General features: G+C 43.8%; 1 long non-coding RNA gene across 1 annotated transcript in view; it reads left to right on the plus strand.

Annotated features, from left to right (window-relative positions):
- The first annotated feature begins 1,641 nt into the window (after window positions 1-1,641).
- The window catches only part of LOC144260334 (uncharacterized), a 33,121-nt gene continuing 17,188 nt past the window's right edge, over window positions 1,642-17,574 (plus strand). The window contains exons 1-2 of the long non-coding RNA XR_013345012.1: window positions 1,642-1,850; window positions 6,803-6,866. This is a non-coding gene — a long non-coding RNA (uncharacterized LOC144260334). The remainder of the gene's footprint in view (window positions 1,851-6,802; window positions 6,867-17,574) is intronic.

The following is a 17,574-nucleotide window of genomic DNA, read 5'->3' on the forward strand; positions in this document are numbered from 1 at the left end:
CCCCATCTCAGAATATAGTGGAACCAAAAAAGTTTCAGAGAAGGGAACAAAGATAATCAAGGGTCTGAGATGGCTTCCATATGAGGAGAGACTAAAAAAATTAGAGATGGACATCTTAGAAAAGAGACAACAAAGGGGGAATATGATAGAGTCTATAAAGGCATGAATGATGTGGAAAAAGTGCATTGAGAAGTGTTATGTACCCTTTCACACAATACAAAAACCAGGGGTCACCTGATGAAATTAGTAGGTAGCAAGTTTAATACAAACAAGAGGAAATACTTTTCCACACAGTTCACAACTAACCTGTGGAACTCATTGCCATGGGATGTTGTGATGGCCAAAAGTATAACGAGGAGAAAAAATTAAAGAACTGGATAAATTCATGAAGGATAGGTCCATCAATGGCTATTAGGCAAGATGATCAGGGATGCAAACACTACCAGAAGCCGGGAGTGGAAAACGAGTGGAACACTCCATAATTGCCCAGTTCTTTACACTCCCCCTAAAGCTCTGGTAAGCATCATAGTTGGAGACAGGATACTGGGCAAGATGGCCAGGGCCTGACCCAGTATGGCAACTCTTATGTTCTTATGTAAGGAGAGTTGATCACCAGGACAGCACTGTAAGCACATTCAATACAGCAGCCCAGTTCATGTTCACAGCAGTTATTTAGTGCTGTGCATCGTGGCTGCAATCCTCAAGAATCTGGAGAAAGGTCCACCACAACATCAAGGATTTCCCCTTTGGTGGACTGAAGTTGTGTAGTGACTCTGCTGATGGGTTCTTGCACTACTTGAAGGACTCAAGTGCCACCATCTGCTTTCTTGGTATTTACACCCTGAAAACAGAAGAACATTTAGCCGATCACAGACAGCACAGAGAGATATCTCTCCCCTGCTGTTCTTCAGTCAGTCTTAGACCAGGCTCCAAAGAATCCACCTCTAGTAGGGAGTGCTGTTCAGGAGTCATCTGAAGTGGAGCTCCCATAGGGACATTACTCAAAGAAGTAGGAGAGGTTACTTACCTTTGTACAGTAACTGGAGTTCTTCAAGGTGTTTGCCTCTAAGGGTGCTCCACTACCTGCCCTCCTTCCCCTCTGCTTTGGGGTCCTTGTTTTGCCAGGACTTTGCAATAGAGAAAGAACTGAGGGATGTTCATCTGATGTTGCCCTATATACCCTCAGTATGGGGCATGAGGATAGCTAAGGCGCAAGTGCAGAACTCACAGGCACTGCTACCAGAAGTCTCAAATCAAAGGCTCATGGGGCACATTCAGACCTGAAGTGGAGACCCATAGGGACAAACATCTTGAAGAGCTCCATTACTGTACAGGATAAGTAACTGCTCCTTCTTAATAAAATTATCTGAAAATGAAAACAGACTTTTAAAACACACTGCTGTGCTCCTGTTTTATATTTTCAATAAGCACTGGCTGTATAGTGAAAGTGACTTATTATGTTGTTTCATTATGTGTCACGTGGAATGCTGCAGCACAGATATACACAGAAAAGAGCAGCTGTGGGAAAAACACAGACTTGGCAATATACTCTACATGCTCCTCATCTGGCTCTGTACTTTCTCATTGACTCTGATAATTTTTGCCCAGGAGAGAGCTGGAATAAATCATAAAAGTCAAAGTGGTGCAATTTTCAGCATTTATCTTTGAATTTCCTGGCTTGTAGGCCTGTTCCAGTTCCCTGTGAAGTCACTGGAAAGACTTCCATTGATTTCAATGGGAGCTGGCTTAGACTCTGTGCGTGTTTCTGTTAAATCTTTAGGGACAACTCTTTCTTCAGCTCCACCTGGTCAACCCCATTGAAATAATGAGCTGCACGTCGGTAATTAAGGGTAAGATATTTTAATATAGTTTTTGCGTTATGGAATTTCCTTGTGTTTTATAAGTAGTACTGACAGTTCACAGAGCGAGTGTTCCATTGATCAGGATTTGGCTCCTCCCTAACCTTTTACTTTGAATGTTTCTGGATTGCTGACTGATCTTCCTAGGTCATCCCTCATGTGGACACACCCATATGAGGGGGATCAGGGAGAGGAAATCTCTATGAGGATCCCTTTGGGGAGACTGTCCCAATGGACAGTGTATGTTGGAAGCAGGGGATTGTTAAGCCGCAGTACCTGTACCCAAATTTGGCAGATCCCCAGTGATCTGAAGATCAGGGCCATTCATACAGAAGCCCTATTCCTCTACATTGGCTTTGGCCCCAGCACCACTCGCATGCTCACATGGTTCTCCAGGATTACAGCTGTTAGAAATATGACCACTTATTTTAAGTGCTTCAGTTTTTGGGTGCCCAATTTCAGACTCCTAAACACTGATTTTTCAAAGGAACTGATCACCCACAACTCCAGGTACAGTCAATGGGAAATGGAAGTTCTCAGCACCTCTGAAGATTGGACCCTAGGAGATCTCAGCTTTAGGCCCCAGATATGAAGACCCCAAATTTAGGGCCATTTTTTGAAAACTGTGGCCTATTCAACCCACATATAGACTAGCTGGGCAGCCCCATCACTCTCCAGGGCAGACATTGAAATTATGGCCACTTCCTCCACAGTCTGATCCAGTCTATGGAAAGGCTTCCCTCGGCATCAGGGGGCTTTTGCTCAGACCCCAGGGCCACCATGGGAACAGGCTCCCTGTACTTTCTCTCACCCACCTAGGGCCAGGCAGAATTTGTCCTTCAGCCTTTCTTACTTTTGTTTTCCTTTCACATCCTTCCATTTTCTGTCCATTTCTTTTTGTTGAGTACTTTTACTTTTTACTCACCCTTTGGCTATTGGTTTACCACTCTCTCCTTTGTTGTCTGTCTGTATAATCCATACGAACAGCATTTACACAGACCTGTATGTGCAATTTATATTACTTGACAAAGCTGGATTTCCAATTTTTTAAAAAAAGTAATATTTCCCAGCAAAAAATATGTAATTCATTCTTCAAATGGTGTAAACCTTAGGAAGTCACAGCATTCAGATGTAAGGCTCACATTTTGACCTGGACACACTGAGCTTCCCCTGAGCTTTTAAAAGAAAATGTCACTGCTATTGGTTAGTTTGTTTCATGCTTTTGACATTAATTTAATTGTAAATATTTTGCTTATTGGTTGATGGTTGAGGCAGTGAATCTGCCTCTAACGCAGAGTACAGTGCATTCTTCACTGCACACCCATTCTCCACTCCACACTCCACTCCACACCCAGATATGGCTCGGATATGGCCTGGAAAACAGATTACCTTCTGTATTCTGAGGGACTGTATCATGTGGCCCATATGTTCCTGTCTTCTGAGGAGAGCACACTACCTTATAAGAAATGGTCCACTAGGAAATTGAATTTGGATCCTTTTTTAAGGGTGTTGAGAAACATGATCTGGATTATTTGTGGGGAAGCATTACGGTGTCCTGAAAAGTGTATGATTGTGTGTAAAAACAATATACTGCATCTGCACAGGTATGTTTTATATCAAATATTGTAGAGTCCTAAATTATGATTAATTTTTAATGTTCAGCACTGGAGCACGGCTGATGCAACACCCTTTTATGAGGCACAGTACTTTTGTGGCGCAGAGGGACACTTCTACTAGCTGGTGTGATGGGGGAGTAGGAAGGGTGAGCTGGCCCAGAACCCCCTTGCCTCCTTTGGTGTGTCTGACATTGATGTCTGTGACCTCCAGTCTTTGTGTAAGCAGAGTCAGGATGAACTCCACCCTGATATCTGGTGGTGAGGTGTGGCAAGTTGTGGAAAGGAACTTCAGGGGCTGATCTCATTTGCATAGGCATACCCACCCAGCCCAGAATGAGGCCATAGCTGCCCAAATGGTCACTTTGGCTGCTGTGGGATCCCCAGTGTCTCTGTTATTGGGGCAGATTGTTATTACCCTGATTACGGGAATCAAGGACAGTGGAACTGTACTTGGCCTTTCGTTATGATGGAGGGACTCGCCATCTACTAAGTAGCACTCGCTAGGCAAGGGACATGGGTTCCAAAACTCTGTGAATTGAGAGAGGCTGGGAACAGGTATTAGTACCTGGTGGTGTGGGCCCCTTTGTGAGGGTCTGAAACATTAATTGCACCTCTGTCTCTCTCCACTGTGGAATGTCAGAGCTAATTTTGGGTCTATTAAGAGTCTAGTTACAGGTACTGTGCTGAATTCACTTTGGCTCCCACTACTACAAGCTGAAATCACTAAAGAGCTAAAATTACTAAGAGCTGAAATCACTGAGCACTGTGGGGTGCCTGAAGACCTAGAGTGCAGTAGAGCTGTTCGTGGATGGGCTGGTGGAGCAGTTCATGGGATGGCTGGTGGAGTGGAGCAGTTTGTGGGACTGCAAGCAGAGCAGAGCGGCTTGTGGAGCAGCTCAGAGTGAAGCCCTGTGGAGCAGTCAGCTTCAGGTCACGTAAGGTGCCCCTTACCTCTTCTTCTCTCCTCCCCCCCAACCCCCAAGCACATTTTTACCTAGACTGGGGAGTAACACTCTGCAGATGAACTTTTGAACTCTGGGGCTGGACTTTTGGGGTTGTTGGACTTTTTGGACTTTGGGTGATTTTTGGATTGCTGGACTCAAGAGATGTTTGGGTTGTGGGACTCAAGAACCCGAGGGAAAGGACATGGCCCAATTTGGTGGGGTGTGTCTTTGCTCATGGTTTGGTTGATGAACCCTAGTTGTGGTGTTTTCCCAATTTAATGCTGATGTTGTTTACCTCATGTTATTAAAGATTCTCTACTACACCGAGACTCTGTGCTTGCGAGAGGGGAAGTATTGCCTCTTTGAGGCGCCTAGGGGTGTGTGTGAGATTTTCTGAGGTCACTGGGTGGGGGCTCAAGCATTTGCATTTGCTTTGATGAGAGGGAACCCCTGTGTACTGAACCCGGCCCTTGCTGCCATCAACTCGGCCTGGCAGAAGGGTTACATTTGCATTGCTGGAGTGCAGAGATCAAGCCTTTTGGGGTATGTTTACACATTAAAGAAAAACCTCACAGCTGGCCTGCCTACTTACCTTGTGTACCCACTCAGGGAACAGTCCTAAATGTTTTCCCAACTCAGAGGCATCTAGAAAGCTAGAAAAGCTAAATGGATATTAAAAGAATGGGACACTGGGAGAGCCTGTGAGAGACAAGCCCAGCTCACCAGCCTACAGGGAGTGCAATGAAGTTGAAGAGAGATTTGAACAAGCTACTTGCTGAGTTTTCACTTTTACTTCAAGTTTTACTCTAGCCTATTTATTTATTCTGCTGTTTGCAATTTCTCGCTGGGGCTTTTGGGAGTTTAGGTTATGGAAGGCTTAAAGTTAAGCAAGTGCAAGTCTTTGTGGGATCAGGTCTTAAATTAATGTTTATATCAGTTATTATTAAGGCTAGTCAGTGATAGAGGAAAGAATTGGATTTGGGGCCTCTCTGCTCCCATAGCAAGCTTTTATATTAATTATTATTATTATTATTTTATGTTATTATATTTGCTAAATTAATCATGCAAAATAAATTCAAAATCTCATGCATTTTTTCACATACAGATTTTCATCAGTTTTGTCCATCCCTAGTTATTATCAAACTCATGGTCCCAAACCTGCCCTCCTTCCATCGGTAAGATGCTAACTGCAGCCAGTCTGGGAGTTTTGCCTGAGTAAAATGCACAGGATCAGATTCCATCATTGTAAAACATGTTTTACTCTGAAACACCTAAGAAAAAATCACTGCTATATAGCAGTCCCCATGGTGGGTGGGTGTGTGTCTTCCATTGATGTTAACCAAAATTACTGTTTGATTAGCGGGGTATTTAGTATTCATTTAATTATTATTGATGGTATGGCCCCTGCCTATTTTATTTATGTTTATCTTATGACTATTGGAGGTAAATTTCAAATGGAAAATATCTAGAATTTTGTTTGTACAGTTTCCATTTTGATCAGCAGAATAAACAAGGAGAGATTATTTATTTTAATAATTTATATACAGTGCACCTGTTACAGTGGCAACTGGGCACATTCCATAGAGCTAAAAACCTCAGTGTAAACAGCAAAATGAAGAAGAAAGAAAACAATTATACCTCTCTTGATGTTTCATGAAGCTCTGCCTGCTCACCTCAAACTTTAGTTCCCAACAGTGTTTCAAAACCTCTGCTAATGGAAAGTATAGTAGGGTCGATTTGTGTAGCTGTGTAGATGTTCATGCAATTAACTGTGGAAATGCCATGGGTATTCTTCAGTGCTAGAAAGAAAACACCATCTGATAAAGAAATCCTAGCTTTCATGGCTCTGGGATCATTTGAATTAAAAGCAATTACTTCATGTAATTCTAAGAGGTGATAATCACTCATATGCTCATTAAAGTGCTATTACAGTTATGCCTTCTACTGGAAATCTCTAGCCACCTGAGTCAGCTTATCAGGTTACAGAAAAACACTCGACAGATTCCCTAAGTTCCAGCTTGTCAGGTACTTGGTTTTAATAAAGAATCAAATAATTTAAAGGTGCATAAAGTCATTCCCCAGGGAAAGTTGAAGAAAATGGAGATATGGAAAATATGAGCAATTGCTGTAATTGAAAATATAATTGCAGGCTGATGTTTTTCACAGCAGCCTCTGAACCATAGGGGGAGAAGTTGGTGGGAACATTTCTTGCTCTTTGGATTTGACTATATATAGTATTTAGAAGTTCCTGTGATGGTAGCAATGATAATACAAAGCTTTGTTGAATTTATCTACCCTTGAAGGCAGGGTTGACGTATGCAAACAGGCAAGATCAGAGTTCCACCACGGTGTTATTTGAATTAATATTTTCTCATAACTCTAGGACATGAAGCAGATGCTTTTGAAGGAGCTCTGGTGTTTTTTGGAGATCTCCTCCCACAGCCCGTGTAAGTATTCACAAAGTACAAAATGAGCTTGACATTTTGTTCAGCTCAGTAGGGACATCAGTAATTTTCAGTTGTTCATGAGAAGTGTTTCAAATGCAGCTCTGTGAAAAGGCTTAGCAGAAACAAAAGTCACAGCCCCCAAAACCCATTTCTGTTAGGAGAAAATAGGAGTAATACACTTTGTCATAAAATTACAGGGTGTCCATCAGCCTCTGCTAAATATAAGCCAAGCAATGAACAATGGTTCTGTAGCACTGATTTAAATTATAAGGTGTTATTGTGTTCTACCTGTTCCAGCAAAATGCTTAGTAAGAACATTGGATTAGATTGTTGCAAATTCTGCTTTTACAATACCACTTTCTGTTCATGCACTGGCTCCTCTGGGTCAGAGCCCAGCCAAGAAGCTGCTCACTCTTCCACTCCATGTGTATAAGATTAATGGGATCTGTGTGAAATGCTTTTTCCCTGTTGCTGGAACATATGCCAGACCAGCACCATGAAGGTGCAAAAACTTGCTGTTTGGTCAGAATGCAAAGCCGAGTGAATGCTCAGTGGACGCTTGAAACAGACATCTCAAGCAACAAAAGACCTAACATGATGGAGAATTGCAGCCCCATGAACACTTTCTTGTATATATTACAATATTCCATAGCAGTGTCCAAAACAAAAGAATTTATAGCAATATCACTCTGAACTGTGATCTCAGACACTTAGGACCATTGGACGGGATTGGTACTTGAATGGGGGACAGCAAAGGAAATCCCAGTGGGTGCTAGTGACTGAGGGATCCTCCCAAGTCAGTATTGAACCTGTGTGCCTGTCAGGTGTTACAGGGAAGGGAAGAGGGTTAGTTACATTTTGTTGAGATAATGAACAGATTTCCTAGCCTCTTGTTGACAATAAAAATCCTATGGGACTGTTTTCTGAAGGCACCATTTCCAAGAATTGATGTGATAACTAAAATTGTGTGAAACAGTGACCCTGGACCCACATGATCACAGCCTGTGTTTAGGGTTGTCGGGTTCTTAGGCCCCAGCTCACCTTTGTGAAAGGTTTTGTAGATGCAGGCTGAGTGTTGCAGATAAAATAGCCTGGCTCTTCCCTCCAATTTTAGCACTGCCTCAGCAAGTCTCAGGATTTCCTACTTATTTCTGATATTGTCACAAGGAGTCCAGTGGGCTGAACACGTGGTTGGATGGCTCACATACCAAACCTAAAGGGGACACAAGATGGCTGCTTCCCCCTGCAGGCTATCTGGAGACTGACTGGGCTGCTTCTGGTAATTTGTTAGTGTCTTTTGAGGAGCAAAGGGAGGAAGGGACCATGAAAACACTCCATTTACCAGCAGCTCACAGAATAAATGAATGGGCAGGGATAATGAATAATCCCTTTCATAGTAGCTAGGGTAACTCTGTGAGCTGGCTGTTGATTATGATGACAGAGGAATGATGCACAACAATCCCTAATAAACACTAGGGATTAGGGGACATCTCTATCCCATAGCTGTTCCATGTATGGTATGTAGGATGTGCTGCACCCTGAGCCTCCAATCTTTCTAAGGCCTGGAGGTGCTGTGGCCCACGCAAAGTAGATCCCAAAGGACTCTCTGCAGAGCGAGTGTCCACTCAGTCCCTTGAAGGCCTGTTGGAGTGCCACATAACCACAAATTAAGAGCAATGGAGCAGGCCACTATGTCCCATTCCCGCCAAAAAAGCTATCAGAGTTAAGGTGAGGGAAGCTGGAGGGTAAATCTAGGCTGATGGGGGGTAAGTCTAGGCTGAGTGGGGGCAAGAGGTGGATGATATCATTGGAGATTTTGGTTCAGAACTGAAAGGAAAGCAAAGATATTAGATCATCCTTGGTGCTAATCCTGGGCAAGTGAACTGCTGCAAATAGTTTGCAAATACCTTGTGCATCAAACCCTGTAGTATTAGCATAGCTTGGCTGCCAGCTCTGGTGATCTGACCAAATTCCAGGAAGTGTAATTATATGCTGTTTACTCAGCTGCCCCTGCAATTTCAATAGCACATAGTATTCTTTTCTTCCTGAGCCTACATTGTGTGCAGAATTGCTGTGAGTTCATTAATAATTGCAACACTTCAGTAGTAAGCTAGGTGATTCCTTCATACTCTGTCATTAGATAGCCAGAATTTTTCCTAGGTTATAGTGGTTTCTGCCATTTGTTAGAAAGCTGTCCTAGACCATTTTGTTAGAAAGCTGTCCCTGGGCATGGGAAAAGATGAATAACCTCTGGGTTGCCAGGCCTTGTTACTCTTGTATCAATGCCTTACTATATAGCCAGTGATCTTCCACAGAGTCAGATTGGTTCTTTAAACTCTTTAGAAGCTATTGCTGCAGTTATTGGAAAATCAACACAAATACTTCACTTGAATTGCTGTGATTCCTCAATGTAATCCAGTTTAGATGGGAAAAAATAATAATCTTCCTTATGTGTCTGTGAAATCTCATTATATAATGTGCAAAACTTTAGGCGTTCTGAATTCTGCCTATCATGTATTCCTAGGAGACAGAGATCAATTCAAATATTTGAAAATTAACTTACTGGAGATCCATGACAGCATAGTCACTTGTAAGACTTGATATCTATGCTCCAAAACTGAGACACAGAATTCCTGGAAGTGAAACTTCAGGTTATTAATGTCCTCTAATGTTGTATTATATTCTTCGCTACACTCTGACACGCCAACCTTGGAGAACACTAAAAAGGCTGTTTCTAACATGCTTGTGCAAGGCCATCTGGGCTTACCTTCACTGTGCTACATGCTGGGTGATCTTGGGGGTCAGTATCTGTCATCCAGGTGTCCCCAGATTGGTCCAGGGAGGAGCAAGAGGCAGAAGAAAATAACAACATGGAACATAGAGGAGAACAACGGTAAAGAAAGTTTCATGACCCTCGATCTCCTCCACTTGTGCTCTGCTGGGACTGTGGGTAATGCCTGGGGTAGCTCCTTGAAAGCCACCCACCTTCTGTCCCTGCTTCCACAGCAGCGTCTTTTGTAGACAGCCCCTGTTCACAAGTTCAGGCTGCAGGCTCAGGCAGCCGCCCACAAACCCAAGCATCTCTTCTCTGCTCCCATGACATTCAGCTATGCCGAAAGAGCGCTGGATAGTGGCCTTATGGGGTCACCAGTGGACCTCCTTAGTCAAGTGTTGTGTAGCCTTCTGTTTGAATGAACAATGGGGAAGAAAAGTCACAAAATGAGAACAAAAGAACAAAAACAGGAAAGCAACATTATTGTTGTTGTCCTTTGTGGCTGAAGATAATACTGATGCTGGGTTTATGTCTTGTGAGTATGATTGTGGCTAAAAAGACTGATGAAGTGCATAGGAAGCTTGATGCTGAGGAAGGCATTACAATCAGTGCCTGCTGAGTGTGCCGCTGTTTACGGCTCACCTCTGTTCTGTGCCTCAAGATCCATATGGCAGTTAATCTTGCACTGGGCAACCCCCTATCTGGCTACTGCTTGCCAGCATGATCTGTGTGTTGTTGACAACTCCCAGCTGTCAATGTTGCACTGTTTCAAGTTATGCTTCAGTGCGACCTTGAAATGTTTCTTCTGGCCACCTTGTATGTGGTGGCCCATTTTCAGTTCATCATACAGCAACTACTTTGGCATTCTGGTGTTGTGCATCCTCAACACATGACCAGCCCAGTATAACTGTGATGTGATAAGCATGGCTTCAATCCATCCCCTGTGGAGTGACTATGTTCCAGAACCTCATTGTTGGTAACTTTATCCTGCCATTTGATGCAGAGTATGGCATGTAGATGTCAAAATTGGAACTTATCTAGAAGCTTAATGTGCTTCTTGCAGGAGGTCTGTGTCTTAGACCCATACAACAAGTTGGACAGCACAACCACTTTATAGACTTTTGACAAGGTTTGAAGCTCAATATCATGTTGCTGCCAGACTCTGCCTGATAGTCTGCCAAATGATGAACTGGGTTTGTTGATATGAAATGTCTGCTCCTTGTCTATACTAACATCATTTGCCAATGTACTACCAAGACAGAGAAATTCCGTAATAGCATTCAGCTGGTGGTGCTGATGGTGACTTTTAGTTTTGTGTATGGACATAGGCTGATATACGACTGCTGCCTTTTTCAGACTCATTGTCCACCCATCCCTTTCTGCAGACTCTGTGAATCTGTCTATGATCTATTTAATATCTTCTAGAGTATGTGCCTCTAAAGAACTACCATTGGCATACAGCAGCTCATGAATAATTGCCTCAAAGAGCTTCATGGAAGATCACAGCCTGTTCAGATTAAATAATTTTCCAGAGGATCAGAAACTTTGTGACACTCTGTACCTCAAAGTAGCACCCTGGAATCCCCACATTCACCTCTGAGATGTGATTAAGATATGTTTGTAAAGTGCATGCCTTGTGAAGTATCATTTTGAAAGTCTTGGTCTGTTGAACCTTAATATCCTGTTGGATTGTATGTGCTATCATTGTATGTGAAGTTATGAAGTATTGCTATATGTGTTACTGAAATATGTTTTGAGGCTGGGAGACACCCGTAGCTGGCCTTTCATTAGTGACAAAGGAGCAGCTATCACTGGCCAGACAGGCATTAATGGCCCACCAAGAAGAATCCACTCTCCCAGAGGCTTTTCAGAGAGGGCATGTATGCAATGGGAACTGCCTGACCCCCACATCACAGCAAGGATCTTTCTAGCAGCTGGAAGAAAGTATAAAAGAGGGACAGTGACACCATCACTTGGCCTCTTTCACTCCCCCTTCCCCCCCATCTCAACAGCTGGACTTTGAACTAGAGAGATTGGTCCCAGGCTGGACAGGAGTTCAGTCTGAGTATTGAGAACTACAAACTGCCTGTAACATCTATTAGGGTGAGAGACTGCTTGATTCAAATCTTGCTTAGGCTGTTAAAGTTAGAATTTGGACTGCAAATTTATTTTTGTTTATTAGGTAACCAACTTTGATCTCTATGCCTGCTACTTCTAATCACTTAAAATCTCTCTTTCTGTAGTTAATAAGTCTGTTTTATATTTTACCTAAAACAGCGTGAGTTTGGTTGAAGTGCTTGTGGAATCTCAGCTCAGGTTAACAAAGGTGTTGCATGTCCATTACCCTGAACTAGTTAATGGGTTTGCACTGTCCAAGGGAGTCTTGAGCAGTGTAAGATGGTAAATTTCTAGGGTGCAAGGCTGGGGACTGGAGTGATTGACTGGTGCCTTTCTCAGTATGATTCATGAGTGGCTCAGGGAGCATTCATGCAATTTAGCTGGGTGTGGGGCTCCACATACTGATGGCTGAGTGATCACAGCACCTGGAGGGGTTTGCTGCTTATCACTGGCATAGCTTTGTGACTGACACTCCAGACTGGAGAGTTAAGGGTGCACAGTGGTCCCACAGTTCTGGGATCTCTTCACAAATGTATCTTGATACTAGCATTCAGGTATCTTGAAAGCAAGTAAGAGCAAAATACAGAGGACGGTGAAAGAACAGAGACAGCAGAGGCAGAAAAGGAGAGGAGATAGGGTGGACAGAAAACAAGATGGCACCTATTCTACTGAGGTATGATGCAAGGGGGTCACCCCAACCACCAGGCCATCCCTACTGGGCATGCGCTATGTTCTGGAAATGAGTGCTGGTATCAGAAGTCAGGCAGACTGTTCTTAATACAAGAATGGGTGATTCTTCCTCTCTCCCCATCAGCCTATGTTAAGGGGGAATACCTCTGTTTCTCCCCCCAGCTCCTTTCATTCTGGGTGGATAAAAAACCACACCACCCAACTCCTTCTATTCATGGGGAGGGACACCCTTCACACAGCAATCTCCACTCCAAAAGGTGACCCCACCCCTGATATCTCTTATCTATTGCAACTGTAATACAAAAAAATAAATAAACCTCCCTGCCCACAGTCCTGTAGGAATTGATGCCACTCTCCTGCTGGAAAAGTGCTGCAGCGCTAACCTCCAGTCCCACAGAATCTAACGTGGAGGGGCAAAAGGAGGTGAGGGGGCATGTAAGGGGGAGGGATGACTGAAATACTAGCACTTTTGTATGCGCCGTGTCCCCTGAGACCAGCAAGGAGTGGCGGTGTCACAAAACCCCCCATTGAGCCAGTTACTTCCTTTCTTACAAGAAAACACATGCTTATGTTCCAAAATCTTTTAGCATCTCAAGTCTCTGTGAAATTTTGCATATGCCTTTGGCTGTACAGAGCCTTCTCCAGTCTCGTTCTCTTTTTTTTAAGTAATGAAATTACCTCAGCCTGTACATACCATTCAGTGGTGTTAGAATAAGTTTCCTCTGACATAGCTGAGACCGTGGCTTTTTATGTTCATATTTACATGACTGCGTTGCGTTATTTTCATTGAAGTTGTCAAGGTTCCTCCCCCACTCTGAACTCTAGGGTACAGATGTGGGGACCTGCATGAAAAACCTCCTAAGCTTATCTTTACCAGCTTAGGTCAAAACTTCCCCAAGGTACAAAATATTCCACCCGTCGTCCTTGGATTGGCCGCTACCACCACCAAACTAATACTGGTTACTGGGGAAGAGCTGTTTGGACGCGTCTTTCCCCCCAAAATACTTCCCAAAACCTTGCACCCCACTTCCTGGACAAGGTTTGGTAAAAAGCCTCACCAATTTGCCTAGGTGACTACAGACCCAGACCCTTGGATCTTAAGAACAATGAACAATCCTCCCAACACTTGCACCCCCGCTTTCCTGGGAAATGTTGGATAAAAAGCCTCACAAATTTGCATAGGTGACCACAGACCCAAACCCTTGGATCTGAGAACAATGAAAAAGCATTCAGTTTCTTACAAGAAGACTTTTAATAAAAATAGAAGTAAATAGAAATGAAGAAATCCCCCCTGTAAAATCAGGATGGTAGATACCTTACAGGGTAATTAGATTCAAAACATAGAGAACCCCTCTAGGCAAAACCTTAAGTTACAAAAAAGATACACAGACAGAAATAGTTATTCTATTCAGCACAATTCTTTTCTCAGCCATTTAAAGAAATCATAATCTAACACATACCTAGCTAGATTACTTACTAAAAGTTCTAAGACTCCATTCCTGGTCTATCCCCGACAAAGACAGACTATAGACAGACTCACAGACCCTTTGTTTCTCTCCCTCCTCCCAGCTTTTGAAAGTATCTTGTCTCCTCATTGGTCATTTTGGTCAGGTGCCAGCGAGGTAACCTTTAGCTTCTTAACCCTTTACAGGTGAGAGGAGCTTTCCCCTGGCCAGGAGGGATTTCAAAGGGGTTTACCCTTCCCTTTATATTTATGACAGAAGTGGAACTGTGTGTGAGTTTATGCGTGTGCCAGTCCCCTGGCAAGTGGATCAGAGAGAAAACATCTGTTCTGGCGAGACATTCTAGGTTGCACCATACACGTATGCTAGTGCTGATCGAGTGCACCCTAGTCTGCACTAACATTCTAGTTTGTGTGCATCAAACTCTGGGGGGAAAATATTTGAATCCCTGCAAGTAAAGCAAAAGGGCACAAAATTTATCCAACCCAAAACCATGGCAAAGAAAAATATTGCAATGCTGCAAGGGGCTGAGAACCTTCAGCTCCCTCTGATTCTAAAATGGAATAATTAAAATAATGTATTCAATTACCGACACTGATAGCAGATGACCTGCACAGCCCCCTCTTGGGGGTACACAACTCCTCTCATGATTAGGTCCACTGTTGGTAATCAGAAATTTCTGGGTCCCAAAAAGAAAGGCTAGAGGTATAAACTTGGATACTAAGCAGGGACACTGTGTTCCCCCAGATTAATGTGCTGAACCAGACAAGTAATGTGGATTTGGGGTATATCTGAGACTAGCCCGGTGTTACTGTCAGCATTTGAAGTCATTGTTAATGTGCAGCAAACAGTGGAAATTCCCTGACATTGCCATTTTCTTGTAGAGATGTTGGGAGTTAGAAACAAAACAGTTTTTTCTCTTGTGAGTGAAATCATGCTCAGCTCAAACTGAGATATTATCGTTTCTTTGCTTCATTGCACGGCTTGTTATGACCTGGTCTGGAACTTCAGGGGTTGCGTAAGCCAGTAAATTGAATAGATTTCTGCTCCTTTCTCTTGCTGTAACAATTGTTGGCTCGCTATCTGTGTTGCTTTTACATTGCTTTGTCATTTGGTTTTACATCATTGGCGAAAGGATATAAAGCAATCACTTGATTTGGTATCAGCTATGTGATTAGTCCTCTTTGTGCAAACTAAGCAGGGGCAGTTGATGGATGGAGCTCACCTTTGTGCACTAAGGGTATGTCTACACTACGAAATTAGGTTGATTTTATAGAAGTCAATTTTTAGAAATTGATTTTATACAGTCGATTGTGTATGTCCCCACTAAGCGCATTAAGTCGGCAGAGTGTGTCCTCAATACCGTGGCTAGCATCGACTTACGAAGCGGTGCACTGTGGGCAGCTCTCCCACAGTTCTCGCAGTCTCTGCTGCCCCCTTGGAATTCTGGGTTAAGCTCCCAATGCCTGATGGGGCAAAAACATTGTTGAGGGTGGTTTTGGGTACATGTTGTCAGTAGCCCCACCCTCCCTCCATGAAAGCAACAGCAGACAATTGTTTCGCGCCTTTTTTCCTGGGTTACTCATGCAGACGCCATACCACAGCAAGCATGAAGCCTGCTCAGCTCACCACTGCTGTTGTGAGCATTTTAAACACCTTGTGCATTATCCTGGAGTATGTGCAGAACCGGGCTAAAAGACACCAGCACGAGGATGATTGTGAGGAAGACATGGACACAGACGTTCCTGAAAGCACGGGCTGTGGCAATTGGGACATCATGGTGGCAGTGGGGCTGGTTGATACAGTGGGACCCTGATTCTGGGCCTGGCAAACAAGCACAGACTGGTTGGATTGCATAGTGTTGCAGGTATGGGATGATTCACAGTGGCTGCAAAACTTTCGCATGTGTAAGGCCACTTTCCTGGAACTCTGTGAGTTGCTTTCCCCTACCCTGAAGCGCAGGAATACCAAGATGAGAGTTGCCCTGACAGTTGAGAAGCGAGTGGTGATAGTCCTGTGGAAGCTTGCAACGCCTGACTTGCTACCAGTCAGTTGGGAATCAATTTGGAGTGGGCAAATCTACTGTGGGGGCTGCTGTGATCCAAGCAGCCAATGCAATCACTGACGTTCTGCTATCAAGGGTAGTGACTCTGGGAAATGTGCAGGTCATACTGGATGGCTTTGCTGCAATGGGGTTCCCTAACTGTGGTGGGCCGATAAATGGAACACATATCCCTATCTTGGCACCGGACCACCTTGCCAACCAGTATGTAAACCGCAAGGGGTACTTCTCAATGGTGCTGCAAGCACTGGTGGATCTCAAGGGACGTTTCCCCGACATCAACGTGGGATGGCTGGGAAAGGTGCATGACGCTTGCATCTTTAGGAACTCAGGGCTGTTCAAGCAGTTGCAAGAAGGGACTTACTTCCCAGACCAGAAAATTACCATTGGGGATTGTCATAAATATAAAGGGAAGGGTAAACACCTTTAAATCCCTCCTGGCCAGAGGAAAAACCCTTTCACCTGTAAAGGGTTAAGAAGCTAGGATAACCTCACTGGCACCTGACCAGAATGACCAGTGAGAAGACAAGATACTTTCAAAGCTGGGGGGGTGGGGGACGACAAAGGGTCTTCTCTGTCTGTGTGATGCTTTTGCCGGGACCAGAGCAGGAATGCAGGTCAGAACTCCTGTAAAGAGTTAGTAAGCTATCTAGTTAGATATGCATTAGATTCTGCTTTGTTTAAATGGCTGATAAAATAAGTTGTGCTGAATGGAATGTATATTCCTGGTTTTGTGTCTTTTTGTAACTTAAGGTTTTGCCTAGAGGGATTCTCTGTGTTTTGAATCTGATTACCCTCTAAGGTATTTACCATCCTGATTTTACAGAGGTGATTCTTTTACTTTTTCTTTAATTAAAATTCTCTTTTAAGAACCTGATTGCTTTTTTCATTGTTCTTAAAATCCAAGGGTTTGGGTTTGTGTTCACCTATACAAATTAGTGAGGATTTTTATCAAGTCTTCCCCAGGAAAGGGGGTGCAGTGCTTGGGGGGATTTTGCAGGGGAGACGTTTCCAAGTGGGCACTTCCCCTGGTCTTTGTGTAACACTTTGGTGGTGGCAGCTTTTAACCTAAGCTGGTAAGAATAAGTTTAGGGGGTCTTTCATGCAGGTCCCCACATCTGTAGCCTAGAGTTCAGAGGGGGAAGGAACCTTGTCAGGGATGTTGAAATGCCAATAGTTATCCCTGGGGACCCAGCCTACCCCTGGCTCCCATGGCTCATGAAGCCATACGCAGGCACCCTGGACAGTAGTAAGGAGCAGTTCAACTATAGACTAAGGAAGTGCAGAATGGTGGTAGAATGTGCCTTTGGACGTTTAAAAGCTCGCTGGGGCTGTTTGCTGACTAGGTTAGACCTCAGCACAACCAACATTCCCATTGTTATTACTGTTTGCTGTGTGCTCCATAATATCTGTGAGAGTAAGGGGGAGACATTTATGGTGGGGTGGGAGGTTGAGGCAAATCGCCTGGCAGCCAATTTTGAGCAGCCAGAAAACAGGGCGATTAGAAGAGCACAGGTAGGCCCGCTGTGCATCAGAGAAGTTTTGAAAACCAGTTTCATGACTGGCCAGGCTATGGTGTGACAGCTGTGTGTGTTTCTCCTT

Source organism: Eretmochelys imbricata, chromosome 2 (assembly GCF_965152235.1).
Source record: "Eretmochelys imbricata isolate rEreImb1 chromosome 2, rEreImb1.hap1, whole genome shotgun sequence".
NCBI lineage: Eukaryota > Metazoa > Chordata > Testudines > Cheloniidae > Eretmochelys > Eretmochelys imbricata.